Genomic DNA, 13,791 nt, shown 5'->3' on the forward strand with positions numbered 1-13,791 from the left:
TCAATGTAAATTTAACAAAGGTTCGTAGTGTAAGGTTTCATACGCAAGGGGGTGAATATAACATTAAAAGACGTCCTCTTAAAAAACGGACTCATAAACGGACACATCCCTAAGCACGGAGTCAGTAATGGATTTCCGCACTCTGTGATTTTTTTTGGATCAATTTCATCAGCAACGGATGCCATTTTAAAAATCTTCTTGATCCAATGCTTCTTCGCCGGAGACATAATTCGACTCGAGCAAGTGTTTCGTGCAGCGATAAGGGCGTTAATGACTTGGCACCGAAAATCAGTTCCGAAAAAGATACCACCGCATCAACGAAACTGTGCTACGGAACCGTATGGACTTGGAGATGCACGCGGCTCCGCGTCACTCAAAACAAAGGTCGCTCGGCTCTGGTTGACATCGCACTGGGGGTGGTGTTTGTCCAAACCGAAGGATCGCATTGGTTGGGCAACCTTCACCGTACAGCAGGGACAACGTGAGCACATTTCTCAAAGTTCAGCTCTGACATTGCTCTGCTCACGACGGAATTATTCCAATAAAGCAGTTTGCATTCCCTTAAGCAGGAGATAATGAATGCATTAAAATACGAAATACTTTCACGAGGCTTTATATTAAATAGCGCCAATAAACGTTATATATATATATATATATATATATATATATATATTCGTTACAACATTCGCTTTTGAAAATAGGTTTTTAAATGAAAGAAGTGTTTACAGTTTTCAAATTATTCATGTTTTAAAAAATGCAATAAAGTATAAAAAACAAACTACACGCTTATCTCATTATGAAACCGTTCCATCATGACATAAAACCAGATTCATCAGGCAAACACAAGTGGGATAATATTTAAGGGAGTAATTTCAATTGAAGTAGTAAGGTTGACAGCGGGTCTCCGGTAAATTTCATCTTACATAATAGTTCTTCAAAAACAGCCGATTTTTCATTGCAATATTCTAAAATAAATCATCTCGAAGTGATTAAGGCCAAGGTCGACATATGAATGCCCAGCCCATTTTCAGCGCACTGCTTTTATTTTATTTTGGCCGAAATCCATGTCGATCAAAGGGCAAGCGATTCGAAAAATTCAGAGAGCAGCGATGCCACGAATCCCTCTTGTTCTTTTATTACAAAATAACTCCACGAGAAGACTGGCCTTCAAACAGTTTTACTTGATATCAGTTCCGGAACTACAGAAACCAAAGAAACAGTCACTATTTTGGAACACGTTGATAGGACATGTCAATTATCAACTGAGGGCAAGGAACGACCTTTGCTGGTTCAAAGTGAGGACGCACCAAGTACGCGGGAATAAGAAAAAAGATTTATTCTTTAAATTCAGCCTCGTTCCTTGGTAAACGGTTAGATGGTTAGTACCACCGGTGCCTCCTAACGAATACTATAAACACAGTAATCAACCCGAAGGTCGGTTTGGTAGGTGATGCATGTAAGCCCAATGGCGTGTGAAATTCACATATCAGGGTAAGGGGGCCAGTTCCTTTCCCTGTGCCCGTTACGGTTTCCCAGGAAGATCTGGTACCCAAAAAAAGACACAGCTAGGGTGGAGTTGAGGATGCCTTTCCCGGGAGTCAAACCCTCGAACGGGCCTTCCGATCAGTAGTCCAACGGTCTACCCCTGGACTGCCGCGTTATACATATATATATATATATATATATATATATATATATATATATATATATATATATATATATATATATATATATATATTCTATTGTTTCAGGCTTCACTTCGTGGAAGTAATTGATATCCATTATTGAAATAGAAAGAAAGACTGGTACTTTTCCACAGATTTTATTATACGGTACAACGCGTTTCACCGACTTGCGGCATCATCAGGTACCTGATGATGCCGCAAGTCGGTGAAACGCGTTGTACCGTATAATAAAATCCGTGGAAAAGTACCAGTCTTTCTTTCTATTTCAATAATGGATATATATATATATATATATATATATATATATATATATATATATAATGAATTAGTGGGACGAGCTGTTCACTTCAAAATGTATTTTCAACGTAGGAGAACTAGAAGGCATGGCTATCAGCCAGCTCTTCCTCTTTAGCGAGTTCGGTTAGTTCATCACTTCCGAAATTAAATCAAAAGACCCCTAAAACTATGAACCATAAAATAAAGATAAAATTTCTGATAAGATCGCCTGTTAAGCAGAGGGTATAAATCAATCTTCCCACGCCCGGCAATTCATCCGAGAGCTCCCTACGTGTCAGTGCCTAATCGAACTCCGATAAATCTGGAACACGCGGTTCACTGATGCAGGACAAGTTTTTAGTTGGGAGTCAAACTTAATAAATTTTGATCCGCCATCCCAGAAGAGAAACGGACGAGGGATGCCTTTATTGTTCCGAATTTTCTCTTGCTTCCCCTTGCATCCAGGCGGAAGGAATGCTGATGGCAACGGAAGCCGCAACCCTCTTTGATTTTTGTTTGTTCGAGGGCGGAGGAAGGAAGTGGGCACGAATGTGTGCATCGCTAATAATTGGCATTTTTCCCTTTGACCCTGAGAGGGACGCGAGCAGAAGTAACATGTCGCAACCCTACATGCAGAAAAACGGTTTTCGAAAGATATTTTCAACTATGGCGAAGTTCTCCGAAGCAAAATGAATATTTTCGCATAACGTGTAAGCGGCACTTCAGAATCGGATCCTAATTTAAACCGTCATCAATAATTGAGTGCTTACGAATTCAGAATGTATGAATTATGATAACGAACACGCGAACGATGAGTAATACGTCTTCTTTGATATGCGACTCGGTTTATTCTAAAGTTTAACACGGACTTCACACACAAAAAATATACCGGAACATCATCGATAGGGCAAATAAGAAATAAGGTTCGGGATTTTGTGGTAGTTAACGCACTGGTTTCCCACCCAGAAGGCCCAGGTTCGAATCCTGAAGACTGCAGACCTTTTTCGGTGGTATCCCGATCCCTACTTGAGTTGCTTTGAGGAGAGAACATAAAGTGAGTACACCGTCCGTCCGACGGGACGTTAAGCTGTGGACCCCTCGGCGCCTTTCTTTAAGAGATAGCTAATGTCGACGCCAGGTTTCTCTCCACCCTTCATCTTTTCACAGCCATCCCTAATGGCGCAAATGACCTCAGCCATCGGCCACCTCCCCTATAATTACAAACAAGAAATGTGTTATGTAATTTCACTGCTGATAAAATAGTGTACATCTTGCGTCTTCAACGAACGATGAATTTCAAAGCCTTTTAGGGGAAGTGAGGTGACTTTTGAGATAAATTAGAAGGAAGCAGTACGAGCTGATGCAGGAGATATTGAGCAGCAATGTAATGGTGAATTTATTTATTTTATTCATTCATTTAACGACTATTTTTGGGGCGAGATTGAGACTTTATAGTCCCTTCTTCCAAATAACCCCTGCATATTTCATTAAATACAATCACAAATGCCCAATAGATATGTAAAAAGAAGGGATAATGCTGGGAAATCAAGATAAAAGAAGGAGAAGACGGCATTTTGGATGAAAGCCAGGAAGGTCTTCTGCAGAGCTAAATTATCTGTAATTGTAATATATAGTCTGAGATTAAACGAAATATTGACATGCTATTTAGGGCTCAGTGTAGTAGTGTGTACTGCCATAGTGAAGGATTTTCGATTGATTGCTTTGAAAAAGTTGGGTGTCGAAGTTAAACGCTCCGTGGAAGTGTTGGTAAAATTTAAATTTTCATTTAACCTATTAGTCTGTTAGTTATTTTTTTTTGACGGTTTCAGTCTAGCCACACAGTGTTCTGAAAGCGCTTTCTGCCTCTGAGATAATCCACAGCGAAAAGTTTAGGTCCGTTAAAAGACCAGAGGTTTATTTGGCGTATTAATGAAATGGAAAAGTGATCTAATTATCTAAAATAGGTCTTCATTTCCAAAACTTCCCCACGCAGCTGGAAAGAAACGCAAACAAAGTGGACGGAAAAAAAACATCTAAGGAAGTTGCGAGATTTGTCGATGGGATTTTCGGCTCCACCAGCCTTTGATATTTTTAAAGAACTTCCTCCGAGTGCCAGGAAAATTTTATAGCCTAAACAATGAAGTCATGTCATCCCGTATGACTGCGCAAAATCGCACGGATCCCCTCATCCGCCAATGAAATCAAGAAAAGTATAGCATGTTCCGACTAGCCCTCCAAGTAGTTAACTTCACAATCGATTTAAAAAAGTAATTTTGAAAATCGCGAGCTACTAAGGTTGTGTATTACTTCAGAAATGGCTAATGAAATGAAATGGAGTCCGAGTGAAATTAAAAGAGAATATTCTTGAGTAATTTGCAAATTTCTCATTCAGAGAATTATATCATTATATTAATTTAACAGTGATTAGTGTGAGATATAATTAAAGTTATAACTCACATCTTATTGAAACAAGTATTCAAATTGATAGGCTACTTTTTCAGATGACCTTAATACTATATAACGCTGATGCCCCACTTAGCAAATAAAATTAAACTTAAAAAAGTGCGTAATGATAAATTTTTGGAAAAATAGCAATTCCCTCCCGGACACCTACTGCATTGGGAACATGGAAATGGAATGTGTGGACTCAATTGAATACCTGGGCGTTACTCACGACCTCTCCTGGGTGAAACACATAGTACGGGGAATATGTGGACAACCTAACAAAAAATTAGGATTTATGAGAAGAGTAATTGGGAAATGTGATGAAAAGGTCAAAGAGAAATGTTTTCTGCCGTTGGTTAGGCCTCATTTAGAATATGCCGCAAGTATATGGGATCTTCATGAAGTTGGATTGATTGCCGAATTGGATCGCGTGCAGCATATAGGAGCTAGATTTGTTTAACGTTGTTATGATAAAATTAGTGGGGTATCCAAAATATTAGAGCAGCTAGGCTGGGAATCACTCACGGAGCGAAGGTTAAATTAGAGATTGAATGCTCTTGCATAAATTGGAAGGAGATTTCTCTTTAGCAATGATGTTCAAAATGTATCATTACCCCCATCGTACTACGGTAGGAGAGACCATGCTAGTAACATTAGAGATATTAAGTGTAGAATGGATAGATTTAAGATGTCTTTTTTCCACGAACGATAAGGGATCAGAATAACATTGTCCGACCGCAGTAGGGTCATGTGCGGATAAACTTATTCTGGGGTGTATTCACCCCATGCCACACACTTTGGTGGTGGCTTGCAGGGTGTACATGAATAAATATATAAATAAGGATCATATTGGTTTATAAATTAACCATCACCACTGTTAAAGTAATCAACACGAAGGTTGATTCGATAGGCGACGGTAGAGAACACCTCGTTCTAAGCCATAGGGTACGTGAACATTCACACCAACAGGCTGGGGAGCGGGGGCTATATCCCCCGTGCCACCAATCAGTTCCCCAGGCAGGTCTGATGTCCAACTTGGCTGAAGTTCGAGATGCCCGCATGATGTTGCGCGGGACTCGAAACATCGACCCTCTAAGTGAATATCTGAAAAACGTTTGCTTACTGATTGGTCCGTCACGCCACCGCAGAACGGTTACCCAGTATATTTTAAATAGCATATTGTGATGTGAAATCAGCCAGTCAGCCTTGCAAGCATTCCTGGGCGCATTAAAATGTCAGTGTGATAGGTATGGGATGAAAATAAATGCAAACAAGACAAAGGTTATGCGGTTTACGGGTAAATAGAAAGCTAGGTTAAATATTAAAATAAGGGGCTCATAAACTTGAGCAGGTGTAATGGTTTACCCAACTCGGAAGGGTTCTGGACCAAAATGTTCAAATTATTAGGGATATAAGAAGAATATGTCAATCAAAGAAGATTTCAAAAGGAGGATGCAAATGATGACAGTGATGTTTAGTGTGGATATGAAATGGCTCGTCAAAACTCTGATATGGAGCGTTATTTTGTTCGGCGCGGAAAGCGGCGCACAGCCGTTGAAGCAAGACGATGGGCATAGATTGGAGAATTTTTAAATGTTAGAGTGGAGAAGGATGGAAAAGGTGAAGTGGTCAGAAAGGCAAACAAACGAGGAAGTGCTGAGCACGACCGGGGGAGGAGAGAGTATTGTTGGGGGGGGGGGAAGTCAAAAGGAGGCTGGAAAGATGGATGCGGAGTATTTTTATTGACGATAGGATGTTGAAGATTGTAATAGAGGGGTTGACTTTGGCCCAGCAAGGTAGGGGGAGGAAGAGGATATCCATGCACGACCCATTGGAAGAAGGAAGGAAGTATTCAGGATTAAATAAGGGTTCTTTGTAGTGTGGGATGTCAGGTTGAGTTTTGTTAGGTGAGGCAAAGAAATGTATCGTTGTACCATTGCATAGGATCCGTCCATCGAAAACCTACTTTAGATGGTAGAATATCAATTGTAATAATATTAATGTTGAAAGGGAATTATTTCATCCAACCGAGAGATCACGATACATTTCTCTGGGCGAGTTGACCGACGACAAGTCGACGATATCTTTCGTTACCATTTTTAATGGCAATTGCCGCAGAACAATTCATGATTTGGGCAAATCCATAACGTTCTCCACGCAATCTAGGTAAAAGCCCCGGTGTATTCGCCCCTCTGTGGGTCATTCATGCAAATGCCGGACGTCACGGTAGAGGTCATCGCGCCGGTGACCGACGACGAGGGCGCCGTGTGGCGTGCGAGCGGCGGCGCCCTCCCGCTTCGCCCTTGACCTTGCCGAGGATCACCGTAATGGCCGCTGTTACGCCGCCGATGCATTCAGTGCTACTATCCACCCTCCAAGCGGGGGTTAGAATCCACTCCCCCCGTGTCGAGGGAAGGACACGATGGAGCCATTGAAATCAAAAGTGGACGAGTTAGAAGGCGGGCAGTCCTGGGGGAGGGAGGGGTTTCTTTCACCCCTGAGACGGCTTTCGTATTTCAGTTGAGTATATTTAGCGGCGGAGAATATTCCGCTCTTGGGTCAGCGAGCTGAATGGAGGTTCAACACGTGTTTTGATACGCTCGAGTCACATTTACACGGGAGCTGTAAATTACATCGGTTCCTGCATGACGAGATGCTTTTGGAGCGCAAAAAATTCAAATTGCGCAATTCCTTCGGCCGTAATGTTGTTTGATATAGGGCAGAAAAAAATAAATTACCATGGTGTCTAAAACACGGTTGGAGAAAAAACATATCGCAGCAAAGAGAGTTTCCCATTCTCACTTCACACTCTTTCATACCTTAGCAGTAAGAAATTAATATAGTCAAGATTTATGGCCAGCGACACCTTGGACGATATTGCTATATTTTATTGACCCCTGGTGAAATACAGAGAGGCATGTTAATTTTAGTCATCCGTAATTGAAAACGCACACGAGGGTCCGTTTTTACGTGGCTAAGATAGGAAGTCTAGCAATAAGAAAGAATATTTCAATTCCCCAGTTGCTTCCGTTAAAAATTATGAAACAATGATAATAACAATTATTTCTTCGTTCACCATTGTTCAGTCCGATTCAAAATGTAATTTATATTTATAATACATATGCATAATTATTTATTGTTGGTAATGTTCGCATTAGTGGAACAAGGTAAGAAATAATCCACTCAATAATTGAATGCAGATCGATGTAAATTGCAATTGTAAACCAATTCGTTGAGCATGCAGAAATGAAACTGAAAAAAACCTCATGTTTTAATTTTTACAACATTGGTGAATTAGACGAATGCGCTGTTGAATTCGCGTTTACGATTTACGGCCACCCAAACATGTATATCTACATCTACACAATACCCCGCAAGCCGTAGTAAGGACGTATGGCAGTGGGTGGTAGGTCACCAGCCATTCTACATATATTCACTCTATTTCTTCATCTACCTGGCACTCTGCGATCAAAAACCGCGCGGAAAGGGGGAGACCGAACACCAATCATGCAACGTGCCTACATATATTAAGAGTTTTACATGGTTAGCAGCTATTCCTATGCCTACACAAGGAGGAAGATAAAATACGTTAAAAGAGGGCAGGCAAACATGCAATTCAGACACTTATTACCGGTTACTATTCTACGCATTCCGAAAATTCACAAATACAATAGGCTTTATATACATTCATATTCACCCCACCTGACTAAAGGGCACACTGCGGGGGGCATTAGGACGCCAGATTGGAATTTATACTTTAATTTATATTTGAATGTATAGTGCATTTACTGATTTAGTTTTCTGTGGGAATTAATCTTGTATCACACCCATTTTCGACAGTATGTACCAATTATTCTCTTTTATTGTTATCGCGAATAGTGCGCGGGAAAAACGAATACTTGAATCTATCAGTTCGACAATATCTCTAATTTGGTGACAGTTGTCGGCACTGCCATTTGTAATTAGGGGGCCTAATCATATCTTCAATGTCGCATGCAAAACCACACGCTTTATACCTCTGTTATAAGTTTAATCTATCCCTGAGTCTTAGCATATCTAAAGATTCCCACCCCAGATTCTGTATTAAGTGTTTGACGCTTTGGTACGAGTTTTTACGATCTTTGTACCCTATCCGATTCTGCAATCAATGTTTTTTGAAAAGGATCCCAATCGCTCGCCGCATACTCAATGTGAGGCCTTAATAAAGATAAATAGCACGTTTCTTTCACCTTTTCATCACTAAAACTTCCCACTACACGTTTGACAAATGCCAGCTTTTTTTAGCGCCCCTCCACAAATCGTGGGTAAATGTTTTCCCCAAGAAAGATTCGATGCGATGGTGGATGAAATTGAAGTAGGCAGTAGAGTATGTGTGCCCTTGTACACGTGGAATAGCAGGTTGGAGGGCATCGGCCGTAAGGATCTGAGTCGCCCCGGCCGCGACCCTTCCGGCAGCCGGCCAGTCGAGCGAGAGCTCTTCTCGCACGGGGAGGGAGCGATCGGCATTCCGGAGGGGGGCGAGTCGCTAAGCGGTTTCACCACTTTCGTGCCGATTCAGCCCCACTGAGCGCAAAGCGCTCGCAGACAAACTGAAACGTGTCAGGGGCTATTTCGGTCGGCGTTATAGTTTCGGGGGCAAGCGGAAACAAAAGAAAAACAAGCGCCAAAGGAGGAAGACTTGGTTAGCGTCGACGTCCGTTCTCGTTAGGTTACAGCCCTCGTTGGAGAAGACAGTGTTAAAAACGGAACTGGTTGCCACGAGACAGGTTGCAGTGGGGAATGATGCGCGATTCGGACCTGCGAAAGAACTCGTCTCCCATCGTCCTTCCCGAGAAGAAAGTTTACCAAGTCCGCGTTTTGACAGAGCATTGATTTTCCTACTCAAATTTGTTAGGCCTCATTTAGAATATGCCGCAAGTATATGGGATCTTCATGAAGTTGGATTGATTGCCGAATTGGATCGCGTGCAGCGTAGGAGGAGATAGATTTGTTTAACGTTGTTATGATAAACTTAGTGGGGTATCCAAAATATTAGAGCAGCTAGGCTGGGAATCACTCACGGAGCGAAGGTTAAATTATATATTGAACCTCTTGCATAAATTGGAAGGAGATCTCTCTTTAGCAATGATGTTCAAAATGTATCATTACCCCCATCGTACTACGGTAGGAGAGACCATGCTAGTAACATTAGAGAGGTCAAGTGTAGAACAGATAGATTTAAGATGCAATTTGTTCCACGAACGATAGGGGGTCATAATAACATTGTTCGAGAGCGGTAGGGTCATGTTTGGGTAAAATTATTCTGGTGTGTATTCACCCCTTGCCACACTTGCAGGGTATATATCAATAAAATAAATAAAAATAAATAATTTTCATTTACTCAGGGCCTGGAATAACTTCAATTCTGATGCTATGTGCATTGCTCGATACTTCGTCTTCAACAAACGAATAGTTGGGTCGTTCGAAATGTGGAAGAGTTATTTCGTTCATTATATTTTTCTCGACCTTTGAGCACTATCCTCGAGCATTTGGGAATTCACGGGGAAAGATAAAAGTATAGTCGGCGAATCGCACACAATTTAAGGTAAATCTGACTGAATCTGTCATCTTATAAACGAGCAGAAAGCCTCACGCGACTATTGGGAAACCTGGAGTGAGGTACTACTAAAGAAATGAAGAATACATGACAGAATTAATCTTCTGTAGCAATGCAATTGGTTTGAATCTACAGCTAACACTGGGGGGATAATTCCAACGCTGAAATTGCTGGAAATATTTTTGGGACAGTCTCGTAAGGCATGTGTATTCAGCTGTAGTGGCGTCTAAGCATTTGGATGTACGCCAGATTTTAAGGAGGGCAAAGGTTTATCAATAGGGATGCTGGAGAATAAATATATGACGTCGAAAGAGGCAAGAGTGTCTGAGCCTTTTAAGTATTAAATATATAAGTTCACGCATCTGTTATATGAATGTCTAAACTGATAGAAAAGCCCAATAAAAATAAATTACCCAACGTGCTAGCGAATACGTCGGAAACTTATGTATATTTTTTGAATGCATTTGGTAAAAAAATCGTTTATCCGACCGAAAAAATGTTTTCCCTTCCTTCGCGATCGGGTAGCATTGAACTATTTGTTCCATGGATTTCGAGAAGACGGTGGAGTTTTAGGACAGAAGGGTTGGGGTTTTTTTTTTCAATGTTCATCTGCTATCTCGGGGCACGCGGACGCAGTGAACGTGCCACAAGCATCCAGCTGGTCCTGCAATCGTCGAAGGAGTCTGCGGGGAGCGAACGACCCCCTCGAGTTACCGTTTCCCTGTTCAACCCTCTTCTTTCCCACTTCATTACGGTTGCCCATTGGAATGCCTCCAAAAACAATACAAGAGAAAAGAGTTGAGTGATGCAAAATGTTTAATCGTTTTTCTTTTAGTGAAGATGCGCCATTAAAATTTGGGAAAAAATACGTGGCATATTAAACATAAATTATCAATGGGATTGCATTTACTCCCTTTTGTGTTCCATGCAAAAGTTATGGACACGCTGATGCATTAACACCTGTGCTATTTCTACGAAGTGAGTTATACAATGCAGATTGAAGGGAGATTATTTTAATCTCAGAAGATTGATTTTAGAAGAGCCGTAACCATAATATGCTGCCCTTGGTAGCCAAAGACGGTAACAACTGACGTCGTTGTTTAAACTGATTGAAGAAGATTTGCTTGAAAGCTTAGAAGAACCAGAGAATTAAAAAAAAATACTACGAAGATGCCCATTCACAACCGAGATTAAAAATCCGACACCACTTTCCCACAATTTTAGCGTCAAAAAATCATTAAATCTATATACGCTGAGGTCTGTTCGTACGGTTATGCCAGCATTTAAATATATTCTATTTTTTCAGGCTTCACTTCGTGGAAGTATTTAATATCCATACTAAAAGGAAAGACTTGTACTTTTCCATAGATTTTATTATATGGTACAACGCGTTTCACCGACTTGCGGCCTGTTGATGCCGCAAGTTGGTGAAACGCGTTGTACCATATAATAAAACCTGTGGAAAAGTACAAGTCTTTCCTTTTAGTATGGACAGCATTCAAATGTTTACATTTTCCTCAGCGCCGAGATAGAAAGCACATGAGGTTTTTTCCAAGCAGTTTTATTTTCATTGCAGTCTTCAAACTATATTAAGGAACGTAAGGCCTCATTCGGGTAATTGAGATGGCTCAACGCAAGGCAGCACGTTTCGTTAAAAACTGATACGTTAAAACAAAAAGCGCCAGTGAAATGATTCTGGAGTTGAGGTGGGAATCAATAAAAGAAAGACGATCCAATGCAAGGTTGAACTTACTAAATAAATTCAGATCCACATGTTTCAGCACCGAGGTCTCGCAAATTATTCGCACTCCAACATACATTGATCTTTTGGATCATATAAATCGAAATTCGGGAAACACATGTCAGAACTAGCAGACTCAAGGACTCCTTCTTCCCACGAAAAATACCAGATAGTAACTGTAGGGTTATAGATAGCAAAAATACCACTTGCCACCCACAGCGTCTAGGGAATAATTAGGTCTACTTAAATGCATGCACTTTGACTAACCTCGTGTGCTTTGTTCATAAAACCCTTTCCACATGACCGCATGAGACTGCCATTAGAGAATGTACTGCTCATTTCAGTATTGCTTATTCTGCTTTGTTTGTTTACAAGTTTCCCCTCCCATCCCTCTTCTTACTTTGTGAAGGGGGGGGGGGAGGAACCCCCCCGCTGCCTGCAGCGTTGCGTCACATTACCTACCTACATACTTGGGGGCGGTGACTATTGCATGTTGCAAGTGCATGTGGTTGTGGAATTCCGCCTTCTTACTTTTAACATTCTAGTTTACACGTTATTGGATACATTTTGACTACATTCTAAGGTGCATGTGTTTGCCAGTTTATAGTAAATGAATTTGCATGCGTGTAAATTAAAAAGGTTTTTCATGAATGTATACGCCCCTATGGGTGTGGGTTTGCATACATATGTTGATTTTGCATGCGGTTTTGATATCTTTTAAGAGCGGTAACCTAACGCCTCCCGCGACAAGTCCTTGTGGGGTATTATGTAAATGTAGTTTACATGACTCCGAAACTCGGTCGTATAGGCAGGAGAATATGGGTAAATTGGAGGTTTTCTAGTTTTTGGCCCAGAGAAGAATGGAGAAAAATTTAATGGACGGAAAGAAAAGCAGAGAAAGAAGTTCGAAGCATGGCAGAGGAAGAGACAATTTTGTTCGGCGAAATTCGAAGAGGGCAGTTCCAGCGGATTAAGGATTATGCTAAATATTGAGGGGCAGTGGGATGATAAAGGCGATAAAGATGACAGAGGGGAGAATGTTGGGAAAGCGAGATAGTTTGAGGATAGAATAAGCATTTCGGATGTGATTAAGAGAAGTAGAAAGTATGCAGAGCTAAGAAATGAATTATCGTGATGTTAAATACAGGGTGTAAATGTTTTTACTATTGCATCAGGCAGAGTTTCAGAGGAACTGGAGTGTATAGTGCCTGAATCCTTTGTTCACCTACCCCAACCCCGTAAGGTACTGCAAATAATAATTAAAGTCTGGATACCGTATGAATACATACACATCTAAAATGAACGACCTTTATTGTACAGAGGACCAAAATTTAAAAAATATATATTTGTTGCAGTGATGATTCACTAAATGTGAAATGAAATGCCTGTCAATTGGTAGGTTTTCAAGATCTAAAAACACCGGCGTCTTAAGATAGGAGGAATAAGGAATGGGAATGCGGAGCCACCCACCGATGGAATCAAAGTGTTCCCACGCCGCAGAAATTTAAATCCTTCATAAGAAATTATCTGCACAAACCCGAAGAAATTACAGAAGCAATTTTCCAAGAACATATCCTATAATTAAATGTTTTATAATAATGCTCTCTTCTCCTTATTTCCTTCCCTCTTCGCCGCGCGAATTGATCGCTTGATTAGGAATACTATATAAGAAAACGCACCTCGGTGACTAACCAAAATCCCTTGCATATCGAGTCAACAAGAGAGCTCTCGAAGCGAAGTGGGGAACATTTGGAATGGTCAATGTGGCCGGACCCACTCCCCCGCCCGCTTGCCCGAAGGCCCACTCCCCCGCACTGGCCCGAAGGCCCACTCCCCCGCACTTGGCCCGACCGGCGCGGTGCGTGGGGGAGAGAGAAGGTGGGGTCGAGGAGAGAAGACGCCCGCCGATGGCATTACAGCATTGCCAATCCACGGAAAATTAAACATTTTCCAACGAATAAACCATGAAGTTAAATGATTGTTCAAAAAGAGACCGAAATGTCCTAACTTTTCTAGGATTTGCACCACCGATATGAAGTAAGGAAGTC

The sequence above is a fragment of the Hetaerina americana genome, unplaced genomic scaffold (assembly GCF_022747635.1).
Source record: "Hetaerina americana unplaced genomic scaffold, ioHetAmer1.1.p SCAF_192, whole genome shotgun sequence".
In the NCBI taxonomy this organism is placed as follows: Eukaryota; Metazoa; Arthropoda; class Insecta; order Odonata; family Calopterygidae; genus Hetaerina; species Hetaerina americana.